Here is a 25,882-nt window from a genome sequence, read left to right on the forward strand (position 1 = left end):
CAATAGCAGGAACTAGAACTTACTTGTATCGCAGTCCAAGACACCAAAGACTGACAAGAGCCCAGCGATATCCCCATTAATGACATGGAAGGCCATCCGCAAAACCTTTCCTGAATGCCATTCTTCACATGTTTGCAAAATGCTTCGACTTCAAGAATTCAAAGATGGTGGATATCCCAAGGAGGTCAGAAGTCTAGGGTTCGAGTGCGAGCTGGATGTCCTGCTTGTAATGCATGTGCTCACCTTGGAAGGCGGCACACTTCAACTGTATCTTTTGAGGTGCTGGCAGCGTCTCTTCAGCGCTCGTGTTTTTCCACATAGAAAAGACTTCCATTGTCAGGAACACTTATGGGAATGTTCTTGTCAAGAGGCTCATGAATACCAGAGTAGTGTCTCAGTTCGTCATGCCACAAGCATTGGCTGTACCCTGCAGCACCCACAGTTCATAGAGAGTTTGAGTCTCAGTTTAGCATATAATAACTTTAGAAGGTCAGGAAGAGAAATTCAATTTGCAAGAGACATTCAGTTTGAAGATACGTTTTTAGGCATAACGACACATTATTCACAGAAAACTTTACAGTTTATTTGTCCTGGCAAAACTTTTTTTTTTTTAAGTCTAGAATATTTTCACAATTTGCCATTGTTTCCATGTCTGAAGGAAAAATACCTTTACAGCAATTGAAATCCTCACTTTCAGACTATGTACCACTCATTCAAATACTACAATAACTAATTCATTATACTGTTGCAATGTTAAATCCTCTATTAAGTCAGTAGAGCTTTAAAATCTGAATTCATTAGTGACAGAATAAAATAAGAGAAAGAGAGGGGCACAAGTCTTGCTCTATGGAGGTAAGAACCATCGATGTATATTGAATAGAAATAACGTTTCATGAAATTAGCATCTAGCTGAACACAAATTGTATGTTTATGTTTGTCTTCCCTTACAGTTAGCTGTTACATTTAGCAACAGAGAAGCATAGCAGCACGGAATTCCCCCACGAGGCAGTCTCTCTTGTTTTTGTCCACTTCCCTTTTACTCCTCATTGAGATCTTGCACCGACTGTAATATAGTGTTTGGGTGGATATTAGTAAAGGGGGGTTGGGTCCAGCTTCTGCTTCCAAGGAACCCAGCTGTTCGGTACTGACACTCCTGACAGGGATGCAACAAAAGTGTGTCTGCACTGGGTGCAGCTCCACTTTTTTTAAATCAGGGTCATCGTCTGTTAATACAATAGATCTAGATGGCTATTCAACATTTACTATACCAGCAATTAAACAGCAAAAGGGAAGGTCAATAGTGGGACTAACCACGTGGGTCAGAACACCTCTACTTGAAAATTCTGAAATTACACATTCCTTATTAAGCAATAATATCCCAGCTATGATTTTAAGAAACAAGGCATGGGAATTAGAAATAATGAATGTATACTTTCCACCTGGCGGCTGGGCCCAATTCAAATCAGACATTCTTCTGTTTAAAGAACACCTGCTGAGGAATGGATTCGAACCTCTCCAACAGTGCAAGAATTTCCTGTTGATATGCAGTGATTTTAATACTAAGCCACATCCCATAGTGAGGCATGACTTAATAACTGAAGTAGACAGCTCCTGGAACATCCCATTCCCTCCTATGGAACGCTGCCTTAGCACAAAGAAAGGTGAACTTCTTTGAAGTTCTAATAGAGGTGGAATACGTATTCTAAAGGGAAGAACTAAATCATATAAGCCTTTAAAATCAACATTTCGAGTCAACAGTAAGCAAAGAGTGACAGATTGTATTGCAATATATATTGAAGCATGACATTATATCATAGACCTGAAAGTCTTAAACAGGATAGAAAGTGACTATGATCCACTCCTGCTGGAGATGACCCTTCCGAATGCAGATTCTCTGATCACTACCCCCTTCAATACAAAAAATTGGTCAAATATTGTATTAGAACCAAACAGGAAAAACATCACAATGTTTGATAAGTGTGATTCATAGTCAAAACTGGATGGCACCTTATGGTATGACTTCAGCCCTACCTGGAAACAAAGTGACCCACCAGTTGCAATTGTTCAAAGAATTGTTAGTACAAACATCTGTGTAAAGAAACAAGAGCATTAGCAACTCCTTCAAAAATCTACTGCGCTATGGCCAAGGCTCGTTTGATGAGGAATGTTTAGAGTTAAAAAAGGCACTGTTCCTGGCCCTAAACAATTGAACCTTGGGTATCACGAATGAGAAAGTATTCATTGACCTTAGGCAGCAATACAAAAGATGGTTGAGGTACAAAAAGAAGCTTCACCCACACAAGCTCTGGGAAAATCTCTAGATGCAATTTCCTCGAGAAACACAAACAATTCTGGGAACTAATTAGATGGGGGCATGAAGGACCTCCCAAAAATCAGGAATTGAACATTAGTTCACAACTTTGGATCTACCACTTTAATATCTTATATCAAGAAGAGGCAAGACTGCAGTGAAAGGCTCCGAAGACCTACTAGGTGCTGATGGGGGAAATGCCAATCCAGGGGAGATAACACAATCAGTGAAAGAAATGCTTCATCATAGCCCAATGACACAAGGAGCCCGAGAATGAAATATTCGAACAGCTGACTATCACCACTGCCCAGCCAATGTCCCTACGTAAAGCTTGGGACGAGATCTGGGACAAGAATTGAGTGAAAAGTAAGTTGCTCAAGCCATTCTCTCACAAAAATCACATAAGGCAGCAGGCCCAGATAAATTTCCAGGAGATGTTTATTGCAACCATCTAGCATTATGGCTACCAATATCAACTTGCTCCTACAATAGCATCTAGTCCTCTGGAAAAAATCCTGCATCACGGAAAAAAACAATAATTGTGCTACTATTTAAAAAGGATCTAGGGATCAAATATCGTTTTATAGACCAATCTCACTGAGTGACAGTGCTGGCAAAATCTTTGGCAAATTGATAATTTTCCAACTAGAGCAGTGGATAGAGGAAAGAGACCTAATATCACCATGCCAAGCAGGTTTCTGGAAGGGCCAGAGAATTATAGATCAGCTCTTCAGGATTAATCTAATTTGTTCTAAATATGTCTGCTTGAAAAAATTTGCCACTGTACTTGGTATTTGTTGATCTCCAAACTGCCTTCAACAGCGTTGATCGCCCTGTCCTATTGCAAATCTTGATGAAAATGAGTGTCCCAGAGAAGATCTTTAAGTTAATAATTTCCTTGCATACTGGCAATACCACCAGGGTCAGACACAGCACTAGGAATGAATATACATCAGAGATTCAAATTCAACAAGGCGTTAAGCAAGGTTGTGTCCTTGCACAGACCTTATTTAACTGCTACATAAATGAGGTCATTCAAATCTTAAAAGACTTAAACCTTGATGTGCTGAAACTATCCAACGAGATGGTACCAATATTGCTCTTCGCAGATGATGCAGTGTTATTGGCAAAAAAAGAGTTATAAATGTACCGCCTACTGAAAGGTTTTGAGTCCTTTTGCGTTTCCAGAAAATTGATGATTAATGATGGAAAGACACAATTTATGATACTTAATCAGAAGCGGAAGCTGTGAGCCACTTTTAAGGTCAACAATAGGACTTTGGACTAGGTAACTACATATGACTATCTGGAATGTTGAGTGGACAGAAAACTAGTATGGTCCCCACAGGTATACAAAAGCAACATCCCCTTTACCCAGCTAGCTGGCTCGTTGCTGAGATTCGCAAAATCTAGTGGCAATCATTCCGTGAGATCAGCACTATTGGCATACAAAATGGAGGCAAGGGTGACAACGCTATGTTGCGCTGAGATCTGGGGAGTTAAGAAGACCCCAGCAATACAAATAATTGAAAATAAATTCATGAAACGATTATTACATCTGGGTTGTGGCACCCTGATGAACACCATAAGAATAGATCTGCGTTTAGGAAAAATTGAAGACTATATTGCCTTGGCACCAATAAAATATTGGTTCTGCATCTGGTCCAAGGAGGAACTGGCCACATACAGAGCATCATTAGCAGATTTTATGTAGTTACAAAATCATCACAAGTTGCCTTGGTTTATTCACATGTCAGATGTTCTAGCTACTATTGGCCTAAAAGAATTGTGGGCCCATTCTGAAAACAATATGAAAGCCAGCTTATCAGTGGCCATAAAGGCTTACTGGAATCATAAAATTTTGATGACTTGTAATCAACCTGGTCCTCTGTTAAATTGTTACCTGTCATTCAACCAGGATCATGTCCCGGCCATCTATATTGATAACATCTACCCTGCGGAAAAAAGATCTCTTCATAAGAAATTTCTCATGGGTATACTACCAGTGGTGTCAGTGACGAAGAGGTGGTCCACAGATCGTTCTGAGGGGCCTGATTGCTGCACTTGTGCTTTATGCAGTCAAGAAACATGTTCTCACTTTCTTTTGTTATGCCATTTCCTGCCGGAAGCATAGGATTAGAAAAGGAAAGGAGGCTGAAGCCCTGTGCATGCGATCTGATGATAAAGACATTGTGATGACTGTCTCCGCCTACATTTTTGATGCATGGAAACTAAGAACAGATGTATATAGAACAATTGGAGCAGTAACACAATGACTGGCAAGTTACAACTGTCACACTGTCAAGTTCCTCTTGAGACTGATGTTCCATCTGGCAAAGCGTTGCTTAAAGTTGTGTTCTAACTTTGCTCTTTTATCAGCTCAAGGTTAACTTAATGTATTTTGAGGATGAACTGTTTGAATTGTTATGGCCGGTTCGGCTGAAACAATAAAGATTTGATTTTATTTTATTTCCAAAAACCAAGAAAGGCATGTGTTAAGTGAAGGAGAGCTGCTATCCGACACTATTTACGCATCACTAACCAGTTCAAACATTTGCTCAGAATCAGAAGTTGCTGCTCCAGCTTGTTTTTTCAAAGCTGGGCGCTGTCCAGCACTGGAGCTGCTCTTTCTGGTTGATCTGAAAAAGGAAGCTGTTATTAAAGCGAACGCGGAGCAGAGAGAAGAGAAATATTCAGCACTAATTGGAGTCGACGGAACTCCACAGACTCGTGCAGAGTTTTTTGTAACTCTGTGTGAATTGTGCGGATTAAAACTCTGTGAGTTCCAACCGCTCCAAATTTATAAACCAAATTTGATTCAAATCAGTCATAGTCCTCCTAAGTTTAAATTGCTGATATTATGTACGTTCCTATCGGCTAATCATTTAACTCGGTAGATATTTATTTGTCTAGCTCTGTGTTCGTCATCTTGTATGACAATGCATGTCGAAGAGTGCTCCGGATTGACTTGTCGGAAACAGTTTTATTTTTGGTCTAGAGAAGATTGCCAAGAAAGTAAGGATGGACGGAATTCCATGGAGTTATCTAAAAACTCTGTGAAAATCCGCGGAGTTGTGCTTACGGCAAAATACTGCCCTGTCCTAGTGAAGACATGCTACTCACGCATTGTAAATGGGAAAAACTTCATTTTTACACTTCCTGCCTGGAAGATCAATGGCCGGAAGTAATTCAGTTAGGTTTGGTGAAAGACGAGAACTGATCGCCCTACAGACTACAACAGAGTAGTTGAACTATGGTGATAAAAATGTAAGTTGTCTGCCAAGAACAGAATCAAAACACTACTTCAAGATTTCCACCAGTCAATGCAGCGTTTGCAGTAAAATCACAAGGGGTTGTGTGACATTTGTAGTATGTTTATACAATGAATATTAAAATCACCGGCAGACATGATACTTCATAAAAAGGCATGTCAAGTCACAACATGTGAAAAGATGTGAGTTGCTACAAACTGCAATTAGAAAAAGGCGTAGGGAGGCACATGAATGGGAGACAGACTATTTACCACATCTGCAGTCAGGCCGTACCTCAGCTACAGTTACCATATGGAACAGAAAGGGAAAATAGTCTTTGCACAGCATAATTTTGTTTTTCTCATTTTAGTGTTACCCTTATATGCGCAAAACATTGGATCCTGAGTGCCAAAACAAGCAGGTGCTAAGCCGAGGTGGGCATCATGACTGAAGAATTATTACTCTATGGCAAAAAAATTATGGGCCATGTCAATGTGAGTAAATAATAATCTTGGCTATTGAAAAGTCACTTAAACCAGCTCGATTAGATTTAATCAGGGTATTTTTTCCTGTAGGTTCATTGTTGTGGAAAATACAACTAGCATTAACAAAGTCAATAGGCTGGTTTATAAATCCTTCTTCATTCCGTGTGTGTATGAGTGCGTGTTAAGATGATGACTCTGGTCTGCACGATTTCTGCTGACACATGAGAACTCCTAAAATCTTTCCGATAATCTATGCTGCCTCTATAAAATGCTGGCACGCTGAAGGTGCGTATGGGTTACAAACTTTAACCTGGAGGCCAGGGTCAAGCAACAACAATACAACCTTTGCGAGACCTGTTGGGAGGTCGTATGATTGCACATCAAAGTGTGTAGAGAAAAATGTGCAGCCGTGAATTATGGGACTCACCAGCTGTGACAGGTGGAGCGACCAGCTGCAAGGGAAAGCTACTTAGCTGCAGCACTGGAAGGGGCCTCATGACAGGACATATTTTGAAGTACAGCAGAACAACATGAGAGTGGCAGAAGCTGGGCAGATCTCAAGAGCGCAGCCATGTTGATTTCTCCACGCCAGACAGGTAATGCAAAATTCAGCATGGAAGGGGGCACGTGGCCAGTAAATGGACGCAACCAGATTGCGTTTATGGGGAACGACTTTTGTTACTTGAGACCAAAATACACATGTGCTTGCAACCTTAAATCAATAACTAACTTGTGCACATCAGGATAACATATGTAGCAAAAAAGTCGGGTTGCTTGGGTTTTTCGGGCCAAGTATCTGATATTTGGTCACCTTTAAGATAACACATGGACCTGCCAGGCCAACTAGGAATAAGCTTGGTGTATTTATTAATGGCCGACTGGAGCTAGCCCGAAGTTGTTCTATACTTGACACTGCTTAACAAACATCAATTCTATTGAAGTGTGTGTTATCCAATATGTGCATTAATTACATGTGTTTCATCATTCAAAACTCCAAAGTCCAATGCATTTCAGGTCTAAAATCAGGGTGGGTGAGCGGCGAGCCGGTAAACTCCGCTCAGTCGCCGGCTGACAGAGTTTTTTTTGCCAAACTCAGCACTCCCCTTGGAGCACGGAGTGCCAAAGACTGTGAATTCTGCCAACTGAGCAGAGCTCACCCCCAAACCTACAAGAAAGCAGATTTAGATTGTAATTCAGGTTTGAAAGGAGTAGAAACACCTGGATTGGTGAAAGAGGTTTGAGATGCAATCAGCAACTCTTTTCACTTTCCTCTGTTAGTACATGTGACCATCCCCACTTTATGTTTCTCTACTGCTGTGGTAATGATATAAGCTACTTATCTAGAGTTAGGCATGAAATTGATGTGAAGGAGATGTTTTCCATCTTAATTGCTATGTTTCCAAATGCACCTTTTGTATTCTTCAACATCTCTCAGAGACAGAAATGAAGTTGGGTTGTTCGAAATTGGGGGTGGCTGTTTAACTTTGCGCCACCAGTCGAGTTCGCTGAGTTTTGGCCACTCTGCATTATGCATGTAATGCAGTGTTCTGGCCAAATTCCACCAACCGCTGTGTGGTAGAATTTTTTGTCAAAAATCTACTCAAGTGGCAGTAAAACCAACTCGAGCAGCAGCTCCCTTGGCACGCCGCGTGATGACAATCACACTGATTTCTCAGCATGGAACTATCTCCTGGTACTAAAAATCAGTGCCACATACTGATTTCCACCTGCTCACAGAACTCAATTGAATCTTGTAGAGTTTTTATGTAACCTACCGGAATTCTGCAGAGAGAAATTCTGCGAGTTTCACCCACCCCTACTCAAAATGCTGCTAATTTTGAAAAGACTCAACAACAACTGAACAAGGCAGTCTCAGCATTCCTTCAAGATATTTGAATGCTTTTCATTTTTTATTTAAATGTTAAATATTCCAATGCAGCACTGTATCGTACTGATGGCGTCTATTTTACAACCTATGGAAACCATCTTTTCCTTCCAAGTTTGAAAAGTTGGTTTCAGACACATAGTTATATACAAAATAAACAAAGGCTATTTTAAGAGCCACCCTATATTATGAAAGATCTTATTTTATTATATATTAGTTATTTTATGTATTTTATTAAGTACTACAACTTATACAGCACTAAAATGTAAATAAATGAGCCTATTGGCTTTATCAAGGAATTAGCAAATCAATATATATAAATTATATCTATTACCGTTCTCCAAGAATCAACAATATGTTTTTAAATGTATATTTCAACAATTCACACAATCCTATGTTTATTCATATTGATTACTAAAAATGTTTAAATACATGTACGTAGCTCTTTATTTTTGCAAAGGCTTTAATATAATATTTTGTGGGTAAAAATGTAAAATTAAATAGTCAAAAAATATTCTTGTTTTTTACATTTCAAAATTGAAACAAGCAAGTTTCAGAATCTTTATGTTAATATTGTTCACTGCAAAAGTGAAGTAATAAGAACAACCACAAGAGGATCTTGTGTCTTTTTTACACATCTTAAGGTAACATAAAATTAAGCCATTCAAAGAGAGCCTAAATGGCGCTGAATTCCCAGCTGTGGAGCAAAAGCTCCAGCGTGGGAAATACCTTGAAAAAGTATGGTGAGTCCTTCTGGGATCATAGATTCAAAAACCCAGGAAACTTACTGTTTTTTTCTAATGTTAGTGAGTGGCTGCATCCCCAAACAACATTAAAACAATTTTATGTGGTGCCTCTCCGCTTCACGGGACATCACCAAAAAAATTTAAATGGACTGTGCGGGGAATTATGAGGCGCTGCTTAAAGGAGCAGTTAATATCAAAGGAGTGGCAGCTCTTTATTTTTCACTTTTTGCTGTATTTTTTTCTGTGGGTGTCATAGTCCCACGTGGGAAACACACTTATTTTTCCAAAAGGAGCTGTGGGGGTAGCCCGGGCCCCTGCAGCCTCACTGGCTCCTTGTTCTCAGGGCTGCATAGGAGCCTGCATTTCTTTTTACATATGAGGTGCTCCAGTGCCCAACCTGGACAGCCCACACAGGTATTATTGTTGTGAATGGTGGGAGGAGCCCAAGGCCCTCTGCAGGAGCCAGCTTATCTATTTTTTTTTAAGTGGCGTGCCCTGGTTCGCACCTGGGGCATGCACCAATAGGTTCCTTATTGGGAGCTGTGGGGAGAAGCCTAGGGCCCATGCAGCCCCACCTGCCTCCTTTAAGCACCACTCTTGGGAGCAGCAAGAGCCAGCATTGCTCCCATCCCACAAGCAGTTTTCGTTTGCTCCAGTTGGGTGGGAACAATTCTGTATTTTTTCCCTACCCAAGAGCACAGACAGGGACAAGTTTGGATCTTCCATAGTCAGAAACAGCTTTGTGTTCCACGCCTGAGGGAAAACATTACAATTTCCATAGACGGCCCCCCTGAGCTGGACAAGGGGGATCATGTCCCCAGAGTATTTTCAGGCACGGGATGGGAGGAGGCACAGCCCATTCCCTTTCATTATAATATTGTCCCTGGGAGATAGGGCCCTCCCGACCTCTTAGAGGTTCCAAGAGAAGGGACCATTTCCCCTCCTCCTGTTTATCTATGATATGGACTTGGGGGATTGGGCCCACCATGCCTTTTCAGGCTCAGGGAGGGGGGTTGCGCATCCCCCTCAACCTAAATAAACTATTGCCCCCTAGAATGGTGTTCCTGGTGAAACCTATTGGCTTGGGAAGGAAGCCCCGAGAGGGGTCCCTCTGGGACCACACCATCAGACATAGGGTATCCCTACCCTACCCGTTTTGTATTTTTTTCTAGGACTCAAGACTGCGTCACAAGTTTTAAAATTGCTGCTGCCACATACTTGATTTGTTAGCTCTGTGGATCCCCGTGGCATGATATATACTTTGACCCAGATGTATCAAACCTTTTCACCCTGCGCAAGGCAGCAAGGCACCATGCTGTGCTGCACGAAAGGGTATTCTTTCACAATTCTTTACATTATACAGTGCATTCCTGTCGTTTTCTTGCCCTGGCATGCTTTTGGTTGCCTAACACCAAAGCAAGCACCCTTGTGTCATGGTTCAAGGGTGCCTGGTTTGCTGGCAGGACTGTTTTTGTGCAGAAAGGGACACCTTCCTGCACAAAAAACAGCAGGGTGCATTGTATTTAAAAGGTAAGACATGAGTACTTAAGTTTGACATGCCCTGGAATCGAAAAGCTCCTAAAGTTGTTTTTCACTGTTGTAAGTCCTGTCTCTCATATTGACTAACACTGAGATACCTTATGACATTTATTAATGAGTACTAACTTTAGATTGGAGACAGATAGATAAATGCTGTTCAAAACCAAATAAATTGTAATTTAACATCCTCTTTGACAGTTGAAGTCAGATTTTAAGTTAGAATTCTGAAACTGTCACTTTAGAAAGTTACCACTGTCTTGTTTCAACCATTTGTGCCTTCTGCCAGTTTCCTGGGTCACCTGACTGTGAATGGCTCTGTTGTTGGGGTTTGTGTATCCCTTCCAGACTGTAACACTAAGGGAGTTAGGTGTTGACAGGATGAGACATCATGGTAGGATGACTGTGAGGGGCTGTACCCTACTCACTTACACTTTAGGGGGCTATGCCTCTTGCAAACTCAAAGGAACCTGAAACCAGGGCTGCGATTCATTTGTCACTCCCACACAGTTTGGAGTCTTGATAGGGGAAAGGGAAGAACTTTCCAGAAGCAGATGTTGGGTAGGATAGGGAGCATTCCCACACAAACGCTTGCAACAGGTATGCATATTAGACATTGAGAGACAATCTTCAGAAAAACTCCTTATCTGTGGAAGTTAAGGACGAGGGACTGCCCTGCTGCCAGAGGACTGCCTTGCTGGTGAAGGACTGTCTTGCTTCCTGAGATGAAAGATTGGACTTGCTCATCCCTGGCTGCACAGATTGACTCCAGGGGGCAGTTGGTTGACCTATTGTGTGAGTTACAGGGACCCAACAAGCTTCAGAGGCCTCCTTGCAACTGCTTAGATGACCTAATGCAAATGGACCTGCCTTGACCTGCAACTGGAACTGCCTGAGCCCTGCTGCTGGCCTCTGCTGGGGTGAGTCCTGAGCTTCAAGAGGTGCCCTCCAGGTCCTAGATCTTTGGCAGGCATCAGTGAGAGCTCCTTCTAAGAAAAAAGGTGAAAATCATGAAGTTTAGGCTCCTCACAACCATAAGTGGGCCAGCCGGTAACAATGAAGTTCCAAGTCCAAGCTACTGCTTTGACTGTCTGAGATTCTTGACTGGCTCTTTGTGCTATAAGAAGAACAGATGATGGATGGAATGCAGAACAAATCAAACATTGACACCCAGTCACAAAGATCTGGGTTTAATCCATCTTTTTTTGCTCTCCACGCCACCCCAGTTTGGACCCAGCCATATGCAAATCAGTCTTGACCCTGTTCCTCATGTGAACAGTCCAGCCCGAACTGCCAAGCCAGGTCCTCCCTGGACAGGAAACAAGCATCCTTGGGCTGGTTTCAGGGTGTCACCCTTCATCAGCTTGTCTAGCTTGAATCCGGTGGCACAGTGAGCACGAGATCCACGTCTGGACACACCATTCCCACTTAGGGCAACAAATCCAAGAAGAACAGATGATGGACGGAATGCAGAACAAATCAAACATTCACCCCCAGTCACAAAAATCTGGGTTTAATCCATAATTTTTTGCTCACTACGCCACCCCAGTTGGGACCTAGCCATATGCAAATCAGTCTTGACCCTGTTCCTCATAGAAACAGTCCAGCCCGAACTGTCAAGCCAGGACCTCCCTGAACTAGAAACAAGCATCCTAGGACCGGTTCCAGGGTATCACCCTTCGTCAGCTAGACTAGTTTGAATACAGTGTCACAGTGAGCACAGGACACACGTCTGGGCATACACTTCCCACTTGGGGTGACAAATGCAAAAAGAACAGATGATGGACAGAATGCAGAACAAATCAAACATTCACCCCCAGTCACAAAGATCTGGGTTTAATCCATCATTTTCTTGCTCACCACCCCACCCCAGTTTGGACCCAGCCATATGCAAATCAGTCTTGACCGTGTTCCTCATGGAAACAGTCCAGCCTAAACTGCCAAGCAAGGTCCTCCAGGGACCGGAAATAAGCATCCTATGACCAGTTTCAGAGTATCACCCTTCATCAGCTAGGCTAGCTTATATCCAGTGGCACAGTGAGCACTGGACCCACGTCTGGGCATACCCTTCCCATTTGGGGCGACAAATGCAAAAAAAACAGATGATGGATGGAATGCAGAACAAATCAAACATTCACCCCCAGTCACAAAGATCTTTGTGCTATGGCAATGATCATTTATGACACTGGACCTGCCCTTTGCTCTACAGCGCCAAATGTCCGCAACGCTCAGTCTACTCCTCGAGGACTCTTTCACTGCAAACGCAACTCTTTGTGCAAAATGTAGAAAAAGCTGACGTTTTCACTGTGACTAACCTGATCCCTGTATCTGACCAATGCTCCATGTTGTAGGCCTCAATTTGTGACTTTTCAGCAGTCTTAGGTGACCAGATGACCACGAGTGGGGCTTTGAGCTTTTAGGTACTATTTTCACTTAAAAGTTTAAAAATCAATATCTGTGTTTCTACTGATGTCTGTTCTTCAAGCATCATGTTTTTATTATAATTTTCTTTAGTTTTCTAAATTGATTTGGAATATTTCATGTAGTTTTTACTTTATTACTCTTTGGGTGTTGTATAAATACTTTATACATTGCTTCTAAGTTAAGCCTGACTGCATTTGTGCCAGGCTATCAGAGAGTTGAACACAGGTTAATTTAGCAACTTTTTGTGGTTTACCCTAACAACGATTGCAGTTGTTGTCTGAGTGGGGATCCACACCCCGAAATCAATAACACAGCTGCTTATAGGAGGCACTTGGGGTCACAAACCATTCATGAGTTGCCACTCCCAAGCTGAGCTATTAGCTGATTCACAAATTGAAAGCTATACCCCTTGTTCACACTTCCCTTTGAAAATCCTGGGGGCTAGTGGCAGATGTGGAGAGTGTGGCCTAGGCACCTACAAATGGCCTCACAAAACTCTTTCATTTCAAGTGAAAACATTTTTTTAAAAACAGCCTGTATTTCCCTAAGAAGACCAAAAGGATTTTATTTTTTTCTAAAGTGTACTCTTGGAATGAGCCCAATATTAAGGATGGAGGTTTGCTCTCCGTCAAAGTATTTCATATTTGTATTTTCAGACATTCATAAGGGGCCATAGAGGGACTTTGTCTAATTAAAATTAATTAAACAATACATTTTGGGACTTCCTGTGAATATACTGTAAATATGCAACAACTTTATACATCAGCTGCATTGGAAAAGGTTGCGAAGGTTTTAAACCTCTCAGAGTTCAATTTGCACTTACTAGGTTGTGACCATAGTTTGCTGATGTTTACACTGTTTCAAATATGACACTCAACAATGGAATTATAGAAAGCATTGAATGGCCTCTACTCTGCAACCTCTATTTATGGCACCTTCTTCCTTCCAACAGCAAATAAAAAATATTTTGCACATCTGCACATGGAGAGGATTATTCTTGCTAGACGTTTTGGTAGATGGATGAGAATTTGGTCGTTAAAGGTAAAAATAGATCTGTACTGGGTCTGTACCAAACTGCCTAACGTAGCCTGACCTACTTGTTTTTTAAAGTTGCCTTTTTAATTTCAATGGATTCTTAATCATTTTAAATGGGAACATTCTCTAACCTTTGTTATTTAAATGTATTTGGAATATTAAGGCACTGAGCGCAACAATGTTTTTTTTGTTTGTTTCATTTTTAAAGCACATCATTATCACATGTGTACAAGAACTGTGAGAAATAGAAGTCAGAGTGCCCGAGTGTAATTCTAGTTGTTAAAAACGTTAGCAATAATGATATAGGTTATAGAGGCAATAAAGACATATGTCATTTTAGATTGGACCTAATTATGCCTTTTTTTTAAAACAAACTTGCCTGCAATATGCTATATGTAAGGCGCGGATTACATCTTTAAGTATTTCATTTATATTTATTAGACAACTAACTATATTTATTATGCAGTTGTTCTTTTTATTTTTTGTATAATTGAAGCGATTGTTGGCACACTCGCAAGGCTTTAATGAATAGCTTTTTAATTGCTATAAATTAAATCTGTATTAAATATGTATTAGAGAAAGAACTCACGCGAAGACTGCTGCCTATATTTTATGCTGTCAGCTTTTTCTGTTGCTGTATTTTTAGTCACTGATTGGTATCCATTGGGATTTCAGTTCTCTTTGGCATGCTAATTTATCACTTTAAGCACCAGGTTGTAAGCATCTGCAACAAATTCATTGTGTTTACATTCTGTCACAATTTCCAATGTGTCTTATATCACAAAGAACTACTTAAGACATGTATAAAGAATGTATACCATAGAACCTCTCTCTAGCAGGCACAAGGCTAAGGCTAGATGAGAACAGTCATATTTCATCAAAAAGTTTGACTTTATTTTAGTACAAACACGACTGTCCTCTGTAAGCGTCCGATCTTGAGCAAATAGAAGATTGCTTCTGGATCGAAATTCTGAGTGAGGCAGATGTGTCCGTTCCCTCCTTAATTCTCCCCAAGCAAATTTCAGCCGATTGAACCGTCTGAAATTTACTAGGGAAACAGGTTCTTTAAATTCCAATACTTGCAAAGTTTGGTGAATAAAATATTAGTCAGTGTGCAAATGTTCTTACTGCACCCAACACATGTAAAATTATTTACAACCCTCCCCCCCATAGAGGAAAAATCGTTACAAGAGCTCACAGGGAAAGTGTCAAACAAGATTTAACATTCTGAACTCCTGTATAAAATCTGTTCCTTAGATGCTGAAAACAATTCATGCTCTGGTTCAATAAATTTCTTGAGAAATGTTTATTTTTACCTATGTAAAGACCATAAAGCTGATTCCATCTTGGGTAGGTCCCGACTCCGTTTTGAGCAAACCAAGGCCCTCATTACAACCCTGGCGATTGGTAATAAAGTGGCGGTAATACCGCCAACAGGCTGGAGGTAAATACCGCCAAATTATGACCATGGCGGAAACAGCTCAGACAGACAGCCATTTTAACACATCGACTGCCAGGGCAGAATCAACAGCCACCACGGCGGTAACCACCTACAGCTAGGCAGAAGTCAATGTTCCGCCCACTCGAGACTCAGGGAAGAACCACACTGCCATGGAGCCCGAGCTGCACATATTCCCAATGTTGTTTTACGTCCTACACCACCACGAATACCAACAAAGGTGAAGACGACCACGGCGAGTACAGCCGCCTAGCACACAGGAGAGGGAGGGAGGAAAAGGAGAGTGACACACACACACGCACAACACATCCCCCCACCCCCATCCCCAACACCATACACACAAGCAGATGCAGTAACATAACATATTTACCCCGTACCCCCAGGAATAATGCAAGGACAACACCAATAGATCAAAGTGAGTGTAATAAGATAAACATAGTAGCAATACTTGCATCCAAATCAAAAAGTATATACATATTTACAAATGAAGGGACACTGCCCAATCCTCAATGTTCGTGGGCCACAGGGCCAAATTACAAAGTCCAAGGCCCCACTTGACTCCTTCAACAACACAGAGAGAACACTGCATGGGCATCAGTCAGAAAATAGGCAGGCACCTCAGGGGGACTGGGAACCGGGGGGCACCTCAACCGGCAGATGGAACAACGCCACTGGTCCTGGAGGGGCAACATGCCCATTACTCTGTCCTGGGTAGTGCAAGGCCACAGTCTCTCAAGTGGGTCACTTGCCCACTGGCTCTGGAGGGGGCAGCATGCCCTGTGCTTGGTCCTGGGGAGTGCAAGGCCGCAGTCACTCAAGTGGATGGCTCTCCACTGGTTCTGGAGGGGGCACCGTGCCCTGTGAGCTTCATCCTCGGGAGGTTGCAGTGAGTGGATGGCTTCTCCACTGGTTCTGGAGGTGGCATTGTGCCATGTGAGCTTCATCCTGGGGAGGATGGGGTGAGTGGGTGCCATACTCACTGGTTCTGGAGGGGGCATTGTGCCCAGTGATGCAGATTTTCAGGAGTGCAGGGTCACAGACTCTCAGCTGGGTGTCAATCCCATAGGATTTCCAGGGGGCAGGCCGGACAACATCCCATGGAGGCAGGACTACACACTGTCTGCCAGCGGTGACGGTGTTCAGTGGTGGTGCTGGTGGTGCTGCTGCTGGTAGTTGTGGGGGGAAGCCCCAGCCCATCCCCTGAAGCCTCAGACGGCTGCCCACTGGTGCTGCTGCTGCTGCTGGTGGTGCTGCTGGCGGATGGGGGAAAGCTCCAGCCCATCCCCCGCAGCGTCGGACAGCTGCCCACTGGTGCTGCTGGTGGTGGTGGTGGTGCTGGTGGAAGTGCTGCTGGCGGAGCTGGTGGTGGTGGGGGGGAGCACCAGCCCATCTCCTGCAGCCTCAGACAGCTGCGCCACCATGGTTGGGGGTGTGGGCTCCGACAGAGTCCCAGCACCAGGCCCCTTGTCCTTACTGCCTGCTGGTGCAGGCCTCTTGCCCTTCCTGCAAGCAGCTGGGGATGGCTCCTTGCTCCTTTTGGCAGCAGCTGGGGGTGGCTCCTTGCCCTTCCTTGCAGCACTTGGGGCAGGCACCCTTTCTGTCTGGCTGCCTGGTGCCCACCTGGTGCCCACCTGGAGTTGCTAGGGACCCTACCGGGCCTGTGGACTGGATGGCTGAGGTGCTTGCCTGGGTTTTGATCACCCTGGTCTGTCATGAAGAACGGGGGGAGGAGGTGTAGGGAAGAGGTCAACGGAGGGGAGGAAAAGCTTCTTAGGGACATTGGGGGTGGAAGAGGGAGAAGGTTTGGGAGTGGAGGAAGAGGGAGTGGTTGTCGGAGGTGTCTGTCTGCTGTGTTTGGGTGCAAGTGCATGGGCTGGATGCTGTTGTGAGGTTAATGGCTGTTGGGTGTCTGAGTGCTTGCATTTGTGTACCTTGGGAGGGGGGGCACAGACACAGTGGGAGAGGAGACAGGGAATTTGTGCATGGCTGTTGGGGTGGTGACTGCCAGTGAGGTGTGTGTTCTGATAAGTGAGCTGGTTATGGCAGTAGTAGATGAGGATGTAGTGCATGCAGGTGTGAGTGTAGATGCCACTGGGAGGGAGGTGGACGAGGAGGAGGAGGGGGCCACAGTGGAGGCAGTGGATGTTGGTATGTCTGCATCTGGATGGTGTTTGTGTGAGTGCCTGTGGGATGAAGAGTGGTGCTTGTGTTTGCCTGTGCACTCTTGTGTGTTGTCCTGTGTGCATGCTCGTCTGCTTGTGTGCTTGGGATAGGTTGGGGTTGAGAGGAATGGGATTGGGTAAAGGAAGTTGGAGGGTGGAGGTTGGAAACATGGACAATGGCTGCCATCAGAGAGGAGGCCAGAGCCTGGAATGATCTCTGTTGGGCCGCCAAGCCAGTGTGAATGCCCTACAGAAATGCATTGGACCTTTGCATTTTGCTGTCAGCCCCTGGATGGCATTAACAATGGGTGACTGCCCAACAGATATGGATCGCAGGAGGTCAATAGCCTCCTCATCGAGGGCAGCAGAGCTAACTGGGCAGGGCCTGAGGTGCCTGGGGCGGAGATGCCCACCCTCCTGGGTGAGCGGGCACAGGGCAACTCGCTAAGGGGCTGCTGAGATGGCAGTGCTGGTACGGAGGGTGGCGGCTGTACCTGTAGCTGGGGTGGGCACAGAGGTGTCCGCCACCACCAGGGAGTTTCCATCGGAGGAGGTATCCGTGTCACAACTGTCCCCTCCAGTCCACTGGTGCCCTCCTCGTCGGTGGACTCTGTCTCCTGGGTCGTGTGGGATGCAGCTCCCTCCGTCGCCAGTGCCTCTGCTCATCCACCAGATGCTCTAAATGCACATAAGGCCTCCTTTACAAAATAAGAAAGGTGGGGGGGAGAGACAAAGGATATACTTTGTCAATGGTGGCACCAACACCACCGTTGGCATACATGACACACTCACACACAGGTAACAGCCCTACGCACTAGGCAATGCACTACCAGTTACAATACTAGTCACCAGGACATGAGGAGGGACACATACTGCCAACTGAAGCATACCTGGGACCCACACACCCCTGCCCAGTAGTGGATGTCTACTAGCTAGGTGGGAGGAATTTTACATCAGATCCCTGCCCATCATGGGACCTACTCTGCAATGTCAGGCCTGGCCTAGGGGCACCCACAGGCACACATCCCCCACCAGGATACCACCCCACAGGCATAAGTAGTAATGAAGGGCACCGTACTCACCCCCTTGTTGCTGCTGTGATGCCCCCAAGCGCCCATCCAGCTCCGGATAGGCCACCGCCATTATGCAGGCCATCAGGGAGATCAGGGTTCGACAGGCACCCCTTCCTCGTTGGGAGGCCAACCCTAGCTGGGCCTCCGCCATCTTCTGTGCCCAGCGTCTCTGGTCCTCCCACAGTTTCCGACAGTGGGTGCTCCGCCTGCCATAGAGCCACATGGTCCACACACCCTTGGAGATAGCACGCCATATACCCTTCTTTTGATGGGCGCTGACCTGCAGGGGGAATATAGACAGGGAAAGATATTAGTCAGACCGTCCTTCCTGTTACACTCATGGCCCACCATACCTCTTTCCATTCCTTTTTGCACAGATATGTCCCAGCATACATGCTGTATGCTGCCCAGTGCCCATCCACCAAGCCCCCCTACATGAGGCCTTCACACATACCACTCCATGCATTCATGCCCCATGCCTTGTACTCACAGTGTACTCACCTGTTGGTCTGGAGGCCCATACAGCAGTCGGTACTGGGATAGGACCCCATCCACCAGTCTCTCCAACTCTGCCGAGTTGAAGGCAGGGGCCTTTTCCCCAGTCTCACGACCCATGGTAGGTTCAAGACACAGGTCACAGCAGCACATGCAGTGTAGGTCCTCTCCTTTTGAAGGTCAGGTGGCAAGTGAGTGAACAGATACAAAACAGACTTGACAGGGCCACAATTACAGAGCTGTGTGCCCAATTGGAGCCTGCCCTGATAACTGCTATCCGTCAGCCCACTGGGATCCCCCCTCTTGTGCAAGTGCTATCAGTGCTCCATTTCTTGGTAACAGGTTATTTCCAAGTGACAGTGGGCTTGGCAGCAGGAATGCCACAGACAATTTTCTCCATAGTGCTGACCAGGGTGTTGAATACTCTGATTAAACACATGTGCAGCTACATCGTTTTCCCCAGGTGGAGGATTTGGCCACAGTGAAGGCTGACTTCTATGCAATGGGACATATCCCCAACATCATTGGGACAATTGATGGACCACATATTACATTTGTCCCACTCCCCCCGGCAAAATGAACAGGTCTTCAGAAATCAAAAAAGTTTTCACTCGATGAATGTACAGATGGTGTATTTGGCGGACCAGTACATCTCCCATGTCACTGCTAAGTATCCAGGCTCGGTGCATGATACTTTTATCCTGAGGAATAACAGCATTCCAAATGTGATGGCCCAACTCCAGAGGGACAGGGTGTGGCTAATAGGTGAGCCCTGGTTCCCACCCAGTGGATGTTGGTGTATGGGTATGGTGTGGGCCATGTGGCTAACAGTTGTCCCTTGACATTTGCAGGTTACTCAGGTTACCCAAACCTATCATGGCTACTGACAGCTGTGAGGAATCCCTGGACAAGGGCAGAGGAACGTTACAATGAGGCACATGGGCGAACAAAAAGGCTTATTGAACGTACTTTTGGCCTCCTGAAGGCCAGGTTTCGGTGCCTCCATCTAACAGGTGGATCCCTGTGCTACTCACCCAAGAAGTTCTGCCAGATCATCGTGGCATGCTGTATGTTGCACAACCTTGCCTTGAGACGCCATGTGCCTTTTCTGCAGGAGGAGGAGGCTGAAGATGGCCATGTGGCAGCAGTGGACCATGTGGACAGTGAAGATGAGGAGGCAGAGGATAAGGATGAGGGCAACAGAACTGCAGTGATTCGTCAATACTTCCAATGACACACAGGTAAAACAGTTTTATTTCACATTTCATTGACAGTTTAATGTTTGTCATTGTCACTGGCAGGCTGTGAATTCCTACTTCGATGCCCAGTCACTGTACCCTCTGGCATCTCTTTTTGCAGATGTTGGTGCCCCACTATTGCTCCTGGTGTGTTCACTGCAGCCAACTACAGGTCTTTCCGATGTAAACATTACTGTACAGTTGAATTGCAATGTTTAAACCTTGTTAAACAAATACATAATTAAATCATTTGACATACTCCATACTTGTATTTATTCAAAGTGTGTTTATTGCAGTACTCTGATGAAAAGGGGGAAGTGCAATGGGCTGGGGTGATGATGAAGTCAAGGTTAGAGTCCAGTATATTAGTAGCACAGGTGCATTGTCGAAGGGGGCATAGGAAGGGGAGCAATTGCAGTTCAAGGTGGACAGGGTGACAGAGTGGGACACAAGGGTGGCAATCAGGAGAGTCTTATTTCCTGGCAGGGGTCTTGACAATAGTCTCTGGTTTCTGCCTGGATCACAGGGAATGTTTGCGGGGTGGTTCTCCTTCGCAGGGGGAGGGGTGCTGGTGGCCTGTTGGTCCTGTTGCGGGGCCTCCTGTCCACTAGCAGCAGCAGAGGTGGAGGGGTGTGCATTAGTCTGGCTAGTGGCAGGGGCCCGCTGTTGTGCCACTGCCTCCCTCATACTGTTGGCCATGTCTGCCAGCACCCCTGCAATGGAGACCAGGGTGGTGTTAATGGACTTCACGTCCTCCCTGAGCCCCAGGTACTGTCCCTCCTGCAGCCGCATGTTATCCTGCATCTTGTCCAGGATCTGGCCCAGCGTATCCTGGGAATGTTGGTATGCTCCCAGGATCATGGTGAGTGCCTCCTGGATAGTCAGTTCCCTGGGCCTGTCCTCCCCCTGGCGCACAGCAGTCCTCCCAGCTTCCCTGTTGTCCTGTGCCTCTGTCCCCTGAACCGTGTGCCCACTGCCACTGATCCCAGGTCCCTGATTGTCCTGGGTTTGTGGTGTGTCCTGTGGTCCCTGTAGTGGTGGACACACTGCTGATTGACGTGTCCTGGGGACAGAGGTATGGGTACGCTGGGTGGGTGCTGTGGTGGTGTTTCCTGAGGGGGGAGGCTCGGTGGTGGTGTGAGACTGTCCTTAGGGAACCATCTGTTCGGAGGTCCCTGATGGGCCAGGTTTCTCATCCAGATCCAGGCGACCAGAGCTGCTGTCATCACTGTGGGCCTCTTCTGTGGGGGGACTGGATGTTGCTGTCACCTCTTCTCCGGTGACATTGGCTGGGATACCTGTGGGGATGTTAATGCAGTGTTATTGTATCTGTGTGTGACATATTGTGCATGGGTGGGTTGCCCTTTATGGTTGTTATTGCCCTGGCAGCTTTGCCTTGTGTGAGTTGTTATTTGGTGGGCTAGCTGATTGTCTCTAGTGTGCATGCTTTAGTGATAGGTGTCCATGCAGGTCTGTGAGTGGTGTCTATGCATTGGTGGTGCATGCAGGCCTTGGCATTGGGATGGGTGGGTTGTGATGGTAGGGTGTGTGGGAGGTGGTGAAGTGATGGGAGTGAGGGTGGGGGTATGTGATGGCATGCAGATAGGGGGGTGATAGTAATATAGAGTTGACTTACCAGAGTCCAGTCCTCCTCCTACATCTGCCAGTCCCTCAGGATGCATGATTGCCAAGACTTGCTCCTCCCATGTTGCTAGTTGTGGGGGAGGAGGTAGGGGTCCACCGCCAGTCCTCTGTACTGCAAGCTGGTGTCTTGCTGCAATGGAACGTACCTCCCCCCGTAGGTCGTTCCACCTCTTCCTGATGTCGTCCCTTGTTCTGGGGTGCTGGCCCATAGTGTTGACCCTGTCCACGATCCTCTGCCATAGCTCCATCTTCCTAGCAATGGATATCTGCTGCACCTGTGATCCAAATAGCTGTGGCTCTACCCGGATGATTTCATCCACCATGACCCTTAGCTCCTTCGTAAAGGGTTGTGGGTACTCTGGGTGGGTGTTTTATAGTGGTGTGGGTGTGGTGTGTATATGTGTCAGGTGTGTGTAATTTGAATTGTCCAATGTGATGTTGTTTTGCATGTGTGTGTGTATTTCTAGCGCAGCGGTATGTACCGCCAGTGGTTTACTGCCATTGAATGTCTGCCGTGGTGATTCGTGGGTCATAATGTTGAGGGTGTTGTTCTGTTGACGTAACTCTGTGCGTTTTGATACCGCCAGTTTATCACTGACCTTTGGGATGGCGGATTTGTGTGTGTGGCTGTATATTGACAGATTGGTGTGTGTGTGTCATAATATGGTGAACGGATATCTGCCACGGCGGCGATATGTTGGCGGCAGTCAGCATGGCGGTAAGTGGGATTTACCACCAATGTCATAATGAGGGCCCAAGTCTCCTTCTTCTAAAGTTCTGCAGAATCAATGTCATGCCTGCTGTTGTTGCGGATGTTGTCTGACCTTATCTTTCCAAGAACTGCGAAAATGTCAAATCATTCAGACAATGACATAGATAAAGCACCTGACAAAACAAGTATATCATTATCACAATGTAAATGTCAAATAGGATCAAATATAGACAAATTGTCAAAACAATGTAGTCTGAATTGATGGGCATTTACCTTATATGATCATCAGGATATGCCTGGGACATACATCTTAATGCAAATATTCTATATCAGAAATTCCTAAGCTTGTGTCAGAAATTCAATAAACTTATGTCAGAAATTCCAATGATTGAGAGGAGTATAAAAGGATTGACACTTGACCAGGATTTTCACAGGAATTCTGCTGGAGATGGCCCTGACTGCTGCCAGTGCACTAAGAAGATGCTACATAACACCTGATACTGAAAATGAGTTGAGTCCAGGAGAAATGATTCTGCCTAGTCATGTGTTTTCCTTTCCCAGGATCACTTCCTACATGCCTCTCTGATAATCACAGTTTTTGCTATCAACAAGACCTGCAGTATTTTGCTTCTCCCTTAGAATGTCAAGGTTCCAAGTTCTATCTTCCATGTGCTCCTAACATAGAGCATAGCAGTAGGTTTTAGAGTGTTAGGTTTTAAATGACATTTTAACTATGTTAGAAATGTTTATTTTATGATTTTTTTTCAAACATGCCTATTTGCTGTTTTTATGATATTCTTGTGGTTGTTTTAGATGTGCTGAGAAACAGGTTTATCTTGTTGCAATAAATGATTTTAGTTAGAAGTGTTTATTTTTCTGAGTACCATGGGTGTGTGGTATTATGAAGAGGGAAATAAGTTTGTTTTCATTACCATGGTGCCCAAGATCCCAGTTTAGGGATTGTTAGTAACACAGAAGCAATTATTCAATTTCAACAATGTATTGGATGTGATTCTGCAGAGGTACAAAAAAATCTAACTTTCTTGTTCAGCGCTGGTGCATTGAACAAAGGCCCCCTTGTAGGAGGCTGGTGTTGTTCGTAGTAGGTACCTTCGGTACTTACACCTTACACCAGGTCCAGTTATCCCTTATTAGTGAAATGTAGTAGTGTTCTAGCAGCTTAGGCTGATAGAGGTAGCTATAGCAGAGCAGCTTAAGCTGAATTAGGAGACATGGAAATCTCCTGCAATATCACTTATAGTTACACAGTACTTATTGTTCTGCTTTCTCTCTTATCTCATAACCGAGCTTACAGAACCTCTCTGGAATGCACTTCTGAGTTTAAAGAAGACATTTATTGTTGTTAATTCCCCACCCACAAGTTCCTGAGAGACGAAATTAGTAGATTGGAAGCACACGTTCAAAAGTAGTCACAGCAATGAAAGCAAAATATATCAAAGTACTTCTCAGTTGCAATGTACACAGCAAATATAGGTGAAGACATTTATAGCATAACTTCAAAGCAAAGCATAAAAGTCAAATTAATCACGGTATGGGCAAGGCGGTAGAGCCTATACTCAGCTTCATCTTTCTGGGGTCTGCAAGTTGATGACTCCGGTCAACTGCGAGAAAGAGATTCTCCACTCAAACGGGAAACGGGCAACTGACGTCTAGTTCCCGTCTGAAGTCAAGCAGATTCAAATCTAACTCACTGTAGCCCAGAGTCATCCTTAAAAGCAAACTCAGTGTGAGAGCCGAATAACCTTGAAGAGGGGCCAATTCTCCTGAGCTGACTCGCTCTCAGACTGGATTGCGAGGTAAACACAAAATCTACATGCTCTTATCAGCTAAGGTCTGGTGTGAAGAAAACAGCTTGGTCCATCTTGTGGAAAAACACAGCTTGGAAAAACACAGCTCATCTGTAATGTCTCAACTGCAATGTCTAACTCCACGTTAAAGCCAATAGGCAGCTAACCTAAATATCAAATGTAATGTCTAATGTTATGTCAAAGCTAAACTGAATACCAAATGTAATGGCTAACTCCATGTTAAAGCCAATAGGCAGCTAAACTGAACAAAACATATAGGGGGTCATTCTGACCCTGGCGGTCATTGACCGCCAGGGCCAACGACCACGGAAGCACCGCCAACAGGCTGGTGGTGCTTCCTGGCCAATTCTGACCGCGACGGTAAAGCCGCGGTCAGAAAAGGGAAACCGGCGGTTTCCCGCCAGTTTTCCCCTGGCCAAAGGAATCCTCCATGGCGGCGCTGCAAGCCGCACCGCCATGGGGATTCCGACCCCCTTCCCGCCAGCCTGTTCCTGGCAGTTCACACCGCCAGGAAGAGGCTGGCGGGAACGGGTGTCGTGGGGCCCCTGGGGGCCCCTGCACTGCCCATGCAACTGGCATGGGCAGTGCAGGGGCCCCCTAACAGAGCCCCATTAAGATTTTCAGTGTCTGCTTGGCAGACACTGAAAATCGCGACGGGTGCAACTGCACCCGTCGCACCCCAGCAAATCCGCTGGCTAGATTCGGAGCCGGCTTCATCTTTGCTGGGGCTTTCCCGCTGGGCCGGCGGGCGATCTTTTGAAGATCGCCCGCCGGCCCAGCGGGAAAGTCAGAATGCTCCCCGCGGTCATTTGACCGCGGGGCAGTGTTTGGGCGGTTTCCGCCCGGCGGGCGGCGCCCGCCGCGCACCGGGGTCGGAATGACCCCCATAATGTGCTACTGGTGAACATTGAGCAACTAATATGTGCAGTGGTGAAACACAAAGTCATTGGTCAAACACAATTAATAGCTTCACATTCCACCCTATGACCAATTCATTTTTCACATACCTCTTATTTCAAACAAAAAACAAAAAACAAAAACATCTACACAATAAAACCATTATCAGCAAATTAGATTTGAATGATAAAAGCAATCACTGTAAAGCAATGGAAGTGGATTAACATATTGATCTCATAACCTTTCACATCAGATACATCTACACAGAAAAGACTAAAACTTATATACTCTGATTGAACAGTGTCTCTAAAATAGCAATTTGATGTAGCATGAGTTCTACTCATGTAAAGGTGCACGGTCCACCTGAAAAGTTTGCTGGTGAAAGTCAGAGTTCCATACGAAAAAACGCAGACAGTTAACATTTAAGGCTGCTTAGTTCCAGTGGAAGAATGTAATCAAACAAGTTGAACTTGAACTGAAGGCGCCATTTGTGCAAAATGGATCCATGGTGTCTGTACTTTACTCAATCAGGTTCAGGTTGCGGGTTCGGTCCCTTCCCCGACCCCACACGCACACACCCGAAGGGAGACCACACAGCACACTCATGGTCAGTGGCGAAACGTAGTAGGATCTGCAAAAGAAAAAAGTGTGACTTTTCTTGCAAATAACATTTGTCATCTGAAATGTGCCCTTCCTCTTC

Source organism: Pleurodeles waltl, chromosome 10, assembly GCF_031143425.1.
Source record: "Pleurodeles waltl isolate 20211129_DDA chromosome 10, aPleWal1.hap1.20221129, whole genome shotgun sequence".
In the NCBI taxonomy this organism is placed as follows: domain Eukaryota; kingdom Metazoa; phylum Chordata; class Amphibia; order Caudata; family Salamandridae; genus Pleurodeles; species Pleurodeles waltl.